Source organism: Salvelinus sp. IW2-2015, linkage group LG27 (assembly GCF_002910315.2).
Source record: "Salvelinus sp. IW2-2015 linkage group LG27, ASM291031v2, whole genome shotgun sequence".
Classification (NCBI taxonomy): Eukaryota; Metazoa; Chordata; class Actinopteri; order Salmoniformes; family Salmonidae; genus Salvelinus; species Salvelinus sp. IW2-2015.
Window position 1 is genome coordinate 17170174 of NC_036867.1, and position 14587 is coordinate 17184760.

The 14587-nt window shown below is 42.4% G+C and overlaps 1 protein-coding gene across 12 annotated transcripts in view; it reads right to left on the bottom strand.

Moving 5' to 3' along the window:
• The window catches only part of si:ch211-285f17.1 (sickle tail protein homolog), a 223209-nt gene that overhangs the window by 59046 nt on the left and 149576 nt on the right, over window positions 1-14587 (bottom strand). The window contains exon 1 of one of the 12 annotated variants that reach the window (XM_070435440.1): window positions 4334-4441. The exons of the other annotated variants lie outside the window; for them this stretch is intronic. The gene's annotated coding sequence lies outside the window, so the exon portion shown is untranslated. Of the gene's footprint in view, window positions 1-4333; window positions 4442-14587 lie in introns of those variants that run through there. 12 annotated transcript variants of the gene reach the window in all.

Sequence of the window (14587 nt, forward strand, 5' to 3'; positions counted from 1 at the left end):
ATCGGTACAGCTGCCACTGCTTTCTTTTGATTTCCTTGCGTTTTTTTCTCCTCTCCGTTCTCGGCCTGTCTGCTCTTCCCCAATCTTCTCCGAGCAGAGCAGGTAGGCCCGTTGCCCTAGCGACTCCAGACTCCACGCAGACACAGCTTGTACACATGCTGCTCCAGAGCCAGTACTGTTCTTCCTTCAGACAAGCATTCGTCAAAACTTTGTTCATTTGCACTTCTCTCGTTCACATTCGCTTGTAAATGTCCAAACTCACCAAAAATGACATACAGTACCTCCTACATATATATGTATAACTTTATGAGCTGGATTGCCCGTCTTTGCAATTTGTTTATTTTCGTTTGTGCTCATTAGCATATTTAGCTAGCAGCCTCCACGGAAATGTGCTATTACTTGTGCTAATTTTGTTAGCATTCTGGTAATAGAAGCCCAATGGGTTTTTTGCATTTTTTTTGGTGCCCCCTTATGTACTAAACCGGTAATAGCATAAATCCTGGGATGAGAGAAGGACGGTATGAGGATATGAAAATCTGGACACAGCCCAACCCTAATTCACCATAGTTTTACTACTAAATTGCTAGCATTTACCTAAATAGCAAGTTCATTTCCATTATGTTGCACAGTATTTAAGTTACACGAGAACAGAAATGTCTGAAAGGCTGGAGAAAGGTTCATAATAATACGAGGTTGTTAGTCTGGGGATACGGTGCACGCTGCAGGGTCATTTAACTGGTACTGTTATTTACTGCTGCTTGTAACTGTCGTGCAACTTGGGGGTTATGCAAGCCAGAGTTTTACAGGTTCTTTGCAGATAATTTACTCATTACTGTACTTTCCATGCACCCACACAGACACTTGCATGCACACACACACACCAACTATTTGCTGACAGAGCTCTGGCATCACGTCCTGTCCAGACTTGCTCCTTAATGTCATAACATTAGCACAACATGATCCCTTCTGACGTTTCCGGCTTTCCCGTAATAACTGCTCTGCTAGTTTTCATTGGGGACCCACACCCGCACGCACACACACACACACACACACTCTCTCAATCCTGTCATCCTCAACTGAACTTCTCCAGTCTCCAGAAAGTGTGTCCTGGCCAGTGTAACCATAAGCCTCTCTGGGTTCACTGATGAATCTGAAGATGGGAATATGGCTTGGAGCCTGAAGTCAGAAGTTCTCAGAACAAAGAAAGCCTTATCAAGCACACGCCCACAGCGCTGCTTGTTCTTTCAGGTCAAACACACACACACATGTGCAGGCACACATGCAGGTACACACACACAGACAGACACACGCACAAATCATATGCGGGCACATAAGCACACACACCAGGGTTGTGGGTTTGTTGCATGGACAACGTAATCCAATATGTATCAACTGTAATTTCCATATTACTGTATCTTTAGGCCTATACATTAAAATACAGCAGAGTGAAGACAGGGGAAAAGGTGATGAGAAATGTGAGATATTAGCTTGGTTACCTAGCTAAGCAATATCTGATTAAATACACATTTGTTGGCCGTGCCTAATATGAACAGTCGTCTTCGCATCACACTTCCCACATTCGCTCACAATTAATTTATCACCAGGAATGCGTCTCAAATGGCGCCCTTTTCCCTATGTAGTGCACTACTTTTGACCAGAGGGTGCCATTTGAGACAGAACCTAGTTGTAGTTTCTTCAGAGTGAAGAAACATTGCAGGGGCCTGATCCCCATTATGAAGGTGTTATATTATGTTTCCGTGGTTGCCATGGCGCAGTGAGGATGCCTAGGCAGAGGGCTCTGTAAATATTGTACATATTTTTGCGATTTGTAAGTGTTCAAAAAATATATATCTGGTGTTTTTGAGCAACGGATTTGCAGATTGACTGACAGGTCAAATCTTTTTGGCTTGGCTATACTAGCTGGATAACGTTTAGAAAAAAGGCATCTGGACACAATACCAGCTTTTTCTTTCACCTGGCTGCCAGTTCCTGATCTTTTGAGAACATCATTTGAGGAGTCGCCTGAAGCTCGAGAGTAAGGGGAGATACAGCCGTACCGAGGCAGAGGTCTCATATTGAGGACGACTGGCTACTATTCTGAACTTTGTCAGGTGAGCTTTTTGGCGCCCAGAGTTGCTGAGGCATCACCCAAGTGGGTGTTACACCGAGTGGAAGAGGAGAAATCCAGTGGCTATACGACTTGCCCTCTACAAGATCATCAGCAGACCGCATCACCATCATCTACCATCCTCTGACCAGCTCCCTCCGCTTAAGCCATGAAACAGCCAGGAAAATAACCTCTCACTCAATATCGACAAAACAACAGAAGCTGATCGTGGGCTTCAGGAAACAGCAGAGGGAGCGGGCCCCTATCCACATCGACGGGACCGCAGTGGAGCAGGTGGAAAGCTTCAAGTTCCTTGGCGTACACATCACTGATGATCTGAAATGATCCACCAACACAGACAGTGTGGTGAAGAAGGCGCAACAGCGCCTCTTCAACCTCAGGAGGCTGAAGAAATTAGGCTTGTCACCTAAAACACTCAAACTTTTACAGATGCACAATCGAGAGCATCCTGTCGGGCTGTATCACCGCCTGGTATGGAAACTGCACCGCCCTCAACCGCAAGGCACTCCAGAGGGTAGTGCAGTCTGCACAACGCATCACCGGGGGCAAACTACCTGCCCTCCATGACACCTACAGCACCCGATGTCACAGGAAGGCCAAAAAGATCAACAACCACCCGAGCCACTGCCTGTTCACCTCGCTATCATGCAGAAGGCGAGGTCAGTACAGGTGCATCAAAGCTGGGACCGAGAGACTGAAAAACAGCTTCTATCTCAAGGCCATCAGACTGTTAAACAGCCATCACTAGGCAGCTTCCACCCGGTTACGTAACTCTGCACCTTACAGGCTGCTGCCCCATATACATAGACTTGAAATCACTGACCACTTTAATAATCAAACACTAGTCATTTTAATAATGTTTACATATTTTTGCTTTACTCGTCTCATATGTATATTCTGTATTCTATTCTACTGTATTTTAGTCTATGCCACTCCGACATTGCTCATCCTAATATTTATTATTTGACTTTTAGGTTGTGTGTATTGTTGTGAATTGTTAGATATTACTGCACTGTTAGAAACACAAGCATTTCGCTACACCCGCAATAAGATCTGCTACATTTGTATGTGATAAATAAAATTTGATTTGAACAGACCCAAACCATCTTAAGAGGATGTAGCATTCAAAGACTTGTCATGATAACCTGTCATGATACTGTATTTTGCTTCGTTTTTGCTCTTGAAGCACCTTGAGATTCTATGATAAGTGCTATAGAAGTTTAATAAATTATTATTATTATTATGTGTCTAATTAATGCTCACTGGGAACCACTCATACCCCTCTACTCTAACCACACCAAATGATCCTCCATCTCCCAGAGGAGAGGTAAAGGGAGGGGTGGGCGGGCAAAAGCGTACGAACAAACACACACAGCAGCACGAACACACACATTCACAGAAACACACTCTTAGTCACACAATGGACATCTCATTAGGTCTCACATTACTTAACCAAATCTATCTTATTGTTTTTATTTCCTGTAATCCCAGTGCGCACACACACACACACACACATACCTCCAGCTCTCTCGCTCACACACACACCTGCTGAGAGAGAACCTGTTATCAACAGACAGTCCTTCTCCAGTGACATCTGATACTGATTCTGGTACTCAGCCAGCATCCAAAACATGATTTATTCCATATGAGAATGGGAAACAAATATGAACTCAAACACAGTGTAAACAAATAACCGTGTTGCTAGAGAGGCTTAGGGAAAACTTCTTTCCCTGCAGTGAGGTGCATCGACCGGTTTCACAAGCCATGATTCCAAGGCAACTCTGTACACACCTTTATACAGTATATCAGGGATAGTCAACAGGCGGCAAGCAGGCCAGATCTGGCCCATTTATCAATTTAGGCTGTCCCTTTGATCAATTCTGAATATAAATTAAAAATCTGCAAACACAATCCCCACAAAATAAGACGTTTAGTGGCAAAATGTATGATGTATCCTAAGACGTACAATCATACGGTGAGAACTATACAGTTGGCATTAAATCCACTGAGATTTATACTTTTAAATGCACACACAATAGGATCTAGGGCAACTGTTAGGAGAAGCACAGCCATCCTGTCTCTCTGTGACTTCTAAGACATCTCAAATCATGTCACATCACAACCACTGTCAAATCCAATACAGGTTTACAGTATATCATCAATGTCATCCATAAACCATTTTAAAACTAACGTCCATGAAAATACCTTCAAGTTTCCAGGAGATTGTCAGTGGTGAAATCATCCTGCATGCCTTCTCTCTCCTGACTGGGTGTACTTTGAAGTTAGTCAGCCACGCACCTTTGGCCCAAGGTGGAGTCCAGATGTTGGGCGTGGTGCATGCAAGGGCATGCAGGGAGACGGTGGAGGTAGGGGAATGCCCCCCCCCCCCAAAAAAAAAGTAGTGCACTATATAGGGAATAGGGTGCCGGTTAAATATTGAATCCATAGCGGTGAAACTGCCACGTCCGTTTGCGATATTACAAACAAACAAAGACGTTACTTCAAAAAACAAACACAGTTTTTCCCCCTCAAACATCATTGCACACGTGCGATAGAACAGCAGAGTATGTACAACCCTTTTTTTTTACCACGATGCTGGATGGTCATTTCCTCAAAATAAAAACAATAACAAATCCGCCTGGGGTGGTGAGTGGTGCTGTTCTGCCCGTCACGGATTTCAGTCATGAACAGTCAAAATCATGAAATTGGATGATATTTGGATGAAACCAGATCAAAGTATGATGACTAAAGTATGAAAAAGGACTGTTGCTTCTACATTGATAAAGTTTGATCATAAAGTTATTGGTCCCATTTCCATGTCAAACACTTGGATTCAGGAGGCGGGATTATTAAGGGTGCCAAAATTTGACTGTAGGGTGTCAGCAAATATAATTAAAAGTTTACACAATTCATCTATGGCAGTGGTTCCCAAACTTTTTATAGTCCCGTACCCCTTTAAACATATAGTCCCGTACCCCTTTAAACATTCTGCTGCGTACCCCCCCTAGCACCAGGGTATGCACACTCTCAAATAATGTTTTTTGCCATCACTGTAAGCCTGCCACACACCATACGATACATTTATTAAACATAAGAATGAGTGTGAGTTTGTCACAACCCGGCTCGTGGGAAGTGACAAAGAGCTCTTATATGACCAGGGCACAAATAATAATCAATCATTTTGCTCTTTATTTAGCCATCTTTACTTAGCCATCTTACATATAAAACCTTATTTGTTCATCAGAAATTGTGAATAACTCACCACAGGTTAATGAGAAGGGTGTGCTTGAAAGGATGCACATAACTCTGCAATGTGGGGTTGTATTGGAGAGAGTCTCAGTCTTTTCCCACACACAGTCTGTGCCTGTATTTAGTTTTCATGCTAGTGAGGGCAGACAATCAGCAGTTGGGTCATCCAAACAACCCAGCATTTTGAAGAATGTACGCCACTGCAAACAGAGCTGTTGTGTCTCATTCTGTAGAATCCTGCTACACATGAAGATTAGCTGAACCAGTCTGATTTAGGGACCGTTTGAAATTCACTGTGGTGGGGGTTGTTCAAACTAGGTGAGGGTTGTCTAACTTAATTTTTTTTGATTTGGATAGAGTTGTGTGTTGTTTTATTGGGCACAGGGGAGGGTAGTGCATTTTTCTCTGGTTTACATTTGCTCTTCTGCAGGTTTTACTATATAATTTCTTCCATACTAGCCAAATCTCCTAATCTGCTTGCATGCGCCTCCCCTACTGTATATCAAGGTGCTTTGGTACTTCCCTTATGCACTACGCTTTTCCGCATGCTAACTAACCAGTCTAACTGTCTATCGTGCCCTCTATCCACAATTCACAGTGACAATAGTGTAAGGTGGATAGGTTCTCCATATCTGCAATAGGCTACCTAGCATCATATCACACACAAACCGATTTTCAATATAAGCAGAGAGGCCAGGTCCCTCATTGCGCATCAAACAGTGAAGACATGAGACACGCAGCTCAAAAAGTTCCCCTATTGATCTTGTTTAGGGACAATACAAATGACCCTACGTAGACTAGCCTACAACACCACAATGCAATGAATAATTGCATTATTGTCTTCAAGTGAGTAGAAAATTCTACTCTAGGCTGTAAACTGCAGTGAAAAAGAAAAAAACATTTGAATACCGGCGCAAAAGCCCTATGATTTGAATATTTCATTGCATTTGGATCAGTTGTGGGTCTACTCTCGACAGTTTATACACAGCAAGATCGTCAGTGTTCATGTCCTGGTGTAAGCAGGCTGTATCACAACCGGCCGCGATTGGGAGTCCCATAGGGTGGCGCACAATTGGCCCAGCGTTGTCCGGGTTTGGCCGGTATAGGCCGTCATTGTAAATAAGAATTTCTTCTTAACTGACTTGCCTAGTTAAATAAAAAATGTATTGCATACTGTATATTTTATAGAATTATAAATTTAGCATCAACATTTTAAAAAAAATAATTGATTTCTACCTGAGCATTGTCTGCAGCCAACTCTGATCGTAGTGTAATAAACAAGGCAGGGAAAGTTAGCTCATCTGTGGTGGTCGGCGAACACTTAACCTTCTGGCCCGTAGCCCTGCGTGACTGAGCCACAAAAGCATGCTGAAGTGACAAAGTCGATATCCACGTTTATAAACAGAGGGTCGCTACAGTTATTGTTATTTGTGGTCGTAAACATGAATTCATTGTATGAGGAGGGAGGGTGTGCAATTTATTTTACAGTACAAGGGGAAGGTCTTGTGAAAAGATTTTTAACGTTTGGGAGGCGGGTGCATTTTCAATCAATCAATCAATTTTATTTTATATAGCCCTTCGTACATCAGCTAATATCTCGAAGTGCTGTACAGACACCCAGCCTAAAACCCCAAACAGCTAGTAATGCAGGTGTAGAAGCACGGTGGCTAGGAAAAACTCCCTAGAAAGGCCAAAACCTAGGAAGAAACCTAGAGAGGAACCAGGCTATGAGGGGTGGCCAGTCCTCTTCTGGCTGTGCCGGGTGGAGATTATAACAGAACTATGCCAAGATGTTCAAAAATGTTCATAAGTGACAAGCATGGTCAAATAATAATCATGAATAATTTTCAGTTGGCTTTTCATAGCCGATCGACATTTTCTTTGCATGTCTGTTGTTGTCTGTCTGGGGGTGTTATCAGGTCTGATCAGGTCTGGTTTTGTCAAAGAGGCTTAACCCCCAGCCCTCGTCGTGTCCCCCCTGTCCCTCAGGATTAAGCCCCGGCGCCAATCTATGGGTCACTTGTCCCCTCATTCGTGGGGTCGCACACCAACAACCTCCAACCCCAGCCCCCCACTTTAACCCCTCTACCCCCTAGGCTGGCAGGTCAACTCATACCTGTCGTTAACCCCCCAAGCCCCTCGGACATCGTTTGTTTCAGTCAGAAGAGCCTTTCGGATCTGAAAGTGGCACTTGTGGAGGAGTGGCTGGCGGAGCTGAGCAGAGACCACTAAGGCCTCAGCTCCCGCCTCCTGTTCTGACAGCCGTCAAAACTGCTGAGAGGGGCTGATTAAAAACAGATGTCTGGACGGATGCCTGCTACACTGATGTGATTGTGTGAATCCAGACACACAGGAATAAGAGCCATGACAAAGTGGCACTTTACGAAAATACCTCAGTATCTCGGTTGGACGGTTTGGAGGAATGTATTACCTTGTCTCATTTGAAACACAAGCTTTGAAACCTAGGGAGGAAGTCAAAATATACATCCAATATGGTTCCTTTTAAACAGTCCATCGACATATTCATCTATGTTTACTTAACGTCTTCTAATAATAATTTCAGTATCACAATGCACATAGCAGAACGGCATAGTAGACTTGCAATCGCGTAAGACTTCTTGAAGTGGCCTAGATTCCAAACCATTACACCACCTCATGTTATTTAACATATAGTACAGAACTATAGTAATATAGTACTATCAACTCTGACAATAAGAATTAATAAATCAAATGAATCACACTGGAACTTCTTTCCTGCATGTGTTCTGAGACATCATTTCTCGCTCTTTCCGTCTTTCAGTGGATGATCTCAAATTCCAGCCAGAGAGGGAGAGTTGCTTCTCCCTGTGCCACTGTTATCTAGCTGACCTTGGTGTTAAGGAATAACAGTGTAGCTGGGCCACTGTCCTGGGGAGAGAGGTATGCAAGGGATCGGACAAATGTTGCAAACATTGAATAAATTCTCAGACGGAAGGGAGAAGATATACAGTTGAAGCCGGAAGTTTACATACACCTTAGCCAAATACATTTAAACTCAGTTTCCCTGTCTTAGGTCAGTTAGGATCACCACTTTATTTTAAGAATGTGAAATGTCAGAATAATAGTAGAGATAATTATTTATTTCAGCTTTTATTTCTTTCATCACATTCCCAGTGGGTCAGAAGTTTACGTAAACTCAATTAGTATTTGGTAGCATTGCCTTTAAATTGTTTAACTTGGGTCAAATGTTTCAGGTAGCCTTCCACAAGCTTCTCACAATAAGTTGGGTGAATTTTGGCCCATTCCTCCTGACAGAGCTGGTGTAACTGAGTCAGGTTTGTAGGCCTCCTTGCTCGGAACACACGCTTTTTCAGCTCTGCCCACAAATTTTCTATAGGATTGAGGTCAGGACTTTGTGATGGCCACTCCGATACCTTGACTTTGTTGTCCTTAAGCCATTTTGCCACAACTTTGGAAGTATGCTTGGGGTCATTATCCATTTGGAAGGCCCATTTGCGACCAAGCTTTAACTTCCTGACTGATGTCTTGAGATGTTGCTTCAATATATTCACATAATTTTCCTCCTCATGATGCCATCTGTTTTGTGAAGTGCCCCAGTCCCTGCTGCAGCAAAGCACCCCCACAACATGGTGTTCTTCGGCCTGCAAGCATCCCCCTTTTCCTCCAAACATAACGATGGTCATTATGGCCATTAGTGCTATTTTTGTTTCATCAGACCAGAGGACATTTCTCAAAAAAGTACGATCTTTGTCCCCATGTGCAGTTGCAAACCGTAGTCTGGCTTGTTTATGACTGTTTTGGAGCAGTGGCTTCTTCCTTGCTGAGCGGCCTTTCAGGTTATGTTGATAAAGGACTCGTTTTACTGTGGATATAGATACTTGGCTGATTTCTTTTGATTTTCCCATGATGTCAAGAAAAAAAGGCACTGAGTTTGAAGGTAGGCCTTGAAGTACATCCACAGGTCCAATTGACTCAAATGATACCAATTAGCCTATCAGAAGCTATGACATCATTTTCTGGAATTTTCCAAGCTGTTTAAAGGCACAGTCAACTTAGTGTATGTAAACTTCTGACCCACTGAAATTGTGATACAGTGAATTATAAGTGAAATAATCTGTCTGTAAACAATTGTTTGAAAAATTACTTGTGTCATGCACAAAGTAGATGTCCTAACCAACTTGCCAGAACTATTGTTTGTTAACAAGAAACTTGTGGCGTGGTTGTTAAACGAGTTTTAAAGACTCCACCCTAAGTGTATGTAAACTTCCGACTTCAACTGTACTTGATCTGCTGATATGAGTCACTCAATGAGTTTTATGGATTGTGATTCTGAACGTGACAGCTGATAAACCATGGCTACGGGCTGTATCCAGGAACTCCACGTTGTGTCGTGCTTGAGAACAGCCCTTAGCCGTGGTATATTGGCCATATACCACACCCCCTCGTGCCATATTGCTCAAATAGCACCTGCTCTTTCCATGACATACACTGACCAGGTGAATCCAGGTGAAAGCTATAATCCTTTATTGATGTCACTTGTTAAATCCACTTCAATCAGTGTAGATGAAGGGGAGGAGACCGGTTAAAGAAGGATTTTTAAGAGATAATTGAGACATGGATTTTCTAGGTGTGTCATTCTGGGGGTGAGTGGGCAAGGCAACATTTTGAAGTGCCTTTGAACGGGGTATAGTAGTAGGTGCCAGGCACACCGGTTTGTGTCATAACTGCAACTCAGCTGGGTGTTTCACGCTCAACAGTTTCCCATGTTTCAAGAATGGTCCACCACCCAAAGGACATCCAGCGACACAACTGTTGGAAGCATTGGAGTCAGTGTGGGCCAGCATCCCCGTGGAACGCTTTCGACATCTTCCATCTTCCATCTTCCACGCCCCGTCGAATTGAGGCTGTTCTGAAGGCAGAAGGGGGGTGCAACTCAATATTAGTAAGGTGTTCCTAATGTTTGGTACCCAGTGTATACCAGAGTTGACATGGGTTTGAATCCAACCCATGCCCTTCAGACTCGCTCTTCTAACTTTCCAGTCTTCTCTTCACTGTTTTTTTTTTTTTTTTTTTTTTTTTAAATGTACAGCTCAATGAACTGCTTTATGGTGTGTAATTCTCAATATATGTATTTTCTTCAGCATTTCCCTTTGTCAAATACTTTTGTATTATATTATGGTAATGACATGTCATTGGCTACTCCAGTAGGCCTAGACGTTGATTACCAAGAGGCTGTCCACAGTGTTCATTTTGCCACTAAAAACACAATCCGTAAGGAATAGAGAGGCTTACTTCCCAATTAGTTCACCATGCAACTGTGTCCAAGTCATTTTGTGTCCACCCTGTAATGTGTCCCCCCGCAACTGCGCCTAAAGCGTTATTCCGAGTCGACGGACGTGGAGACGCGATAGTCCGGCGGCCCATGGTAACATAGCTACAAGGCTCTGAGAACACCGTCCGCACCTCCCCCAAATTCCCAGCCAACGTCTTCCGCGTCTTCTATTCACTTGAATGGGGTGAAGGTTGGAGAAATTGCTTGAGCTGCGCTGAGAATTCGAAAGGTACGAAAGCCAACGGTCCAATATTCTAGAACACTGCTGTGCGTACGCATACACGTTTTGGACTTTGATAGACCCTTAAAAGTCATTTTGTGTCCACCCTGCAATTGTGTCTACCCTGCAACTGTCTGCAAGTAATTTTGTGTCCACTCTGCAACTGTGTTCACCCTGCAACTGCCTGAACCATCCAATGTATCAGGCAGAGTAAAGTGGCCTGGCCTGGCTGTACACATAGCTGCAGATAGCTGTCCTAACATGGCGGCTGTAATCCCTCACACTGAGGACCAGGCAAGCCATGGCACAGCTCAGCTCCCTCATGGAAGGTGTGTGTGTGTGTGTCCATGTGTGTGTGTGTGCATGCGAGTGTGTGGGAGGGGAGAGGAGAGGAGGTTTGATCAATCAAGCGCTCCAGTGCGTGCTCATCCAATACCCAGCAGAGAGGACGGGGCCATGGGCAGCTATCTCATCTCCCTTGGGTGATCCAGGTCTTTACAGGCATGATGAGTAGAGGAGGAAATGAAACGTCTCTGGTTTTGTTACGGGTTGAGGGATCAGGGAGTGAGAGAAAGAGACTTGGGAGGTAGAAATTGTAAAAGAGCGTGAGTCATTCGGTATGGAGTCATCCACTTCCACTGTGCACAGAGAGATATCATCTTCCCCGACCTCTGTTTAACCTTGAATAAAGCCCTGTGAAACCTCAACTCAAAGTGAGATTACAAAAGTGAGATTACAAAGTGGCTTCTATCTAGCACTGCTGCCACTGTTGTTGTTCTTCCTGTTTTGATAGGGCCAGTGACTGGAAGACGGTGTGAAAACAGTAGCGTGGGAGAGAATGGCCTTGGTGCCTAGGGCTTCTTCTAGTCTGCACTGCTTATCACAACAACATTAACGTTGGGCTAGAGTTATTGACGTGATAGTTGACAGGTGAGAGGGTTCAGTCCACGTTGTTGACCAAATCAAACCTCATTGGAAAGTTCCTTGACGTATGTTTATATTTTAGGTGATATTAGGCCATGGTTAGCTCAATTTTGGCTTGAGAGCTTGGGACGATAAGGTTCTATCTGCAAAAAGATGATTCTGAGATAATTGGCTTTAAAGTGCCGAACCCTCATTGGTTTGAATGGTGTCAGCTATTTTTTACCTTGTATTCATTTGAACTTAACATGAATTGGTGTATATAGGTAAAGATCAATGAACCTAACAAGGCTATGTCAATAACTACATTTAGACAAAAATAAAGATAGAACCTTATAGTGTAAAAAAAAATCGAAATAACAAAGTTGTGTGCATGACTAATAAACCAATCCTTCAGTGTCTTCTTTAGTAGCACCTGTTTCAAACCTTTAACAGTAGGCCTAATTGCTGGCAAAAAACCATCTTGCCTCATCTTCCATAACAACAAGCCACCCACACCACTCTTCAAATCAGATCTTCCCATTTGCTCATTAGCATATGTTGACTTTGAACTCCATCCATGAGAAAACTCTGTGAGACAAGCGACGCTAAACAAGACTTTGTGCTCCAAAAGCTCCATACGGTAAAGAACAAATGAACCACGACCCCGGAATGACCCACAACAGTTCCTTGCAAATGTAACAAGTAATGCACTACAACTCTGGGAGACAAAGCAAAGTGTCTTCCATATTGCGCCGTCCTGTTTACATTTTGGATCATGTAACACCAGTGATTCAGTATAAACTGAAATACTAGTAAGTAGAAACAAGCGCACCACACACATTTGTTGACATGTCAAAGCTGTAGCCTACGGAATCAATTTGACAGTTGCACAACCTCAAGATTTTTTTTGCAGAATAAATATTGCAATGGTGTGACATCCAAATTCAACAAGAGTCCACAAATGTAGGCTACACATGGAGATGAGCAAGGTTCTGTTGCAAACGCGATAAAGATAGCCCTAGATATTCGACAGGTCAGGAAATATTTGAATCAAAACAGCCACTGAAATGCACATTGTTCAAATGTGTAATTCAGTATAGAGGTTTAAAAAGAAGAATATAGAGAGATTATGAAATATCCTAGAATTTGCACCAAGGTGAAGTTAGTTTAATATTGGATATTCGGTCTTCTCTCAGCAATAGCTTTTAAACAAAGTGTGCCATGACTATGAAAATGTTATATTCTGAATCAGGGAAGGATGGAGAACAATACACACATCTCCTATTTAGGAATTTTCCCCCTTTTTGGGGGGGGGGGGGTGTTCAATCTTCAATAGGTCTTAAACAAGTGTGCCGTGACTATGAAAATTATATTTAAAAAATGTGGAATAATAGATGTGGACTGTTCTCTATCCAACCTTGATGCAGAATATATAATTCTCATAGTGATGGCAAGCTTGGTTTAAGGACTATTGAAGATTGAAATCCAAATCCGGGGATTAAACTCTGGGATTAATGCTATTTGGAGAACAGCAAAAACAAGCAAAAATGACCCCAGCCATTATTACCTTGGCTGCTGTAGTTTTCATTCACCTCAGTCCATCTACAAACACATAGCCTATTAGTTTTACAATTAGCCGCTGCACATTAACTCACATGAACTCAGCACCAGGATTAAAAACTAAAATTTATACAGAGGGATCGGTTAGCAGAAAAAGTATTTTATAAACAAAATGTAAACAAATACGTTTGCTTTACAGATTGTTTTTGTGGGGGGGGGGGGGGGGGTGCAGTTGTACAGCTAATTTCCTGAAATTCCACACATTTTGCCATTACTTATGCCCCCTCTGGAGGTCAGGGCCCCTGAGCACGTGCAGTTCATGCCCGGTCGGTAAATCGGCCATGATTACTACATATTTTGATAGCTGGCTAGACTAACTAGACTAATTAACTGACATGGGCAAATTGAGTGACTGTCAGTGAGTGACATATAATAATAAGAAAACTGCTGATGCACTACCAATTTTCGAAATTGCACCTTGCAAATTCTACAATTCTCACTCTCAACAGTAAATTGAGACCCCGACAGAGTTCCTAAAAAAAATTGTTTTTTTATGCATAGCTACGGCCATAGTGTGGATTGATCTCCATCTTAACCTGATTCATATATACTTTTCATAGTCATGGCACGCTTTGTTAAAGAGCTATTGAAGATTGAGATCCAAATCGTTTATTTTAATTCAACAAAAAAAAAAGTGTGGATTGTTCTCCATCCTTACCTGATTCGGAATATATCATTGTTTTATAGTCTTGGCATGCTTTGTTTAAGAGCTAATTTAGATTGAAATCTGAATAAAAACAAATAAAAAATACAAATTGAAAAAAATCGTGTGGATTGTTCGCCATCCTCTTCTGATTTAGAATTGAACATGCTCGTAGTCATGGCATGCTTGGTTCAATGGATGACTGACAGGGGGCGCTGTATTGGAACCACCACGCATCAATCTTGGCACTCCTCCTCAGTTGTAAAAAATATTTAGGAAGTTATAGAAAATCATTTAGTTTAGCGTCTGATACATTTATTCTATTACAGACACCTTAATGCATACTTTAAAATGATATAACGTGAGCTAAACATAAAGAAAATAACATTAAAAATATATAACATTTTCTTTCAAGTATTTTATTTTTTTGAGTAATAATGTTGCTGTCCTCACTACATCAACAAATTCCCTTCATTCTAATGGAGGATTGCT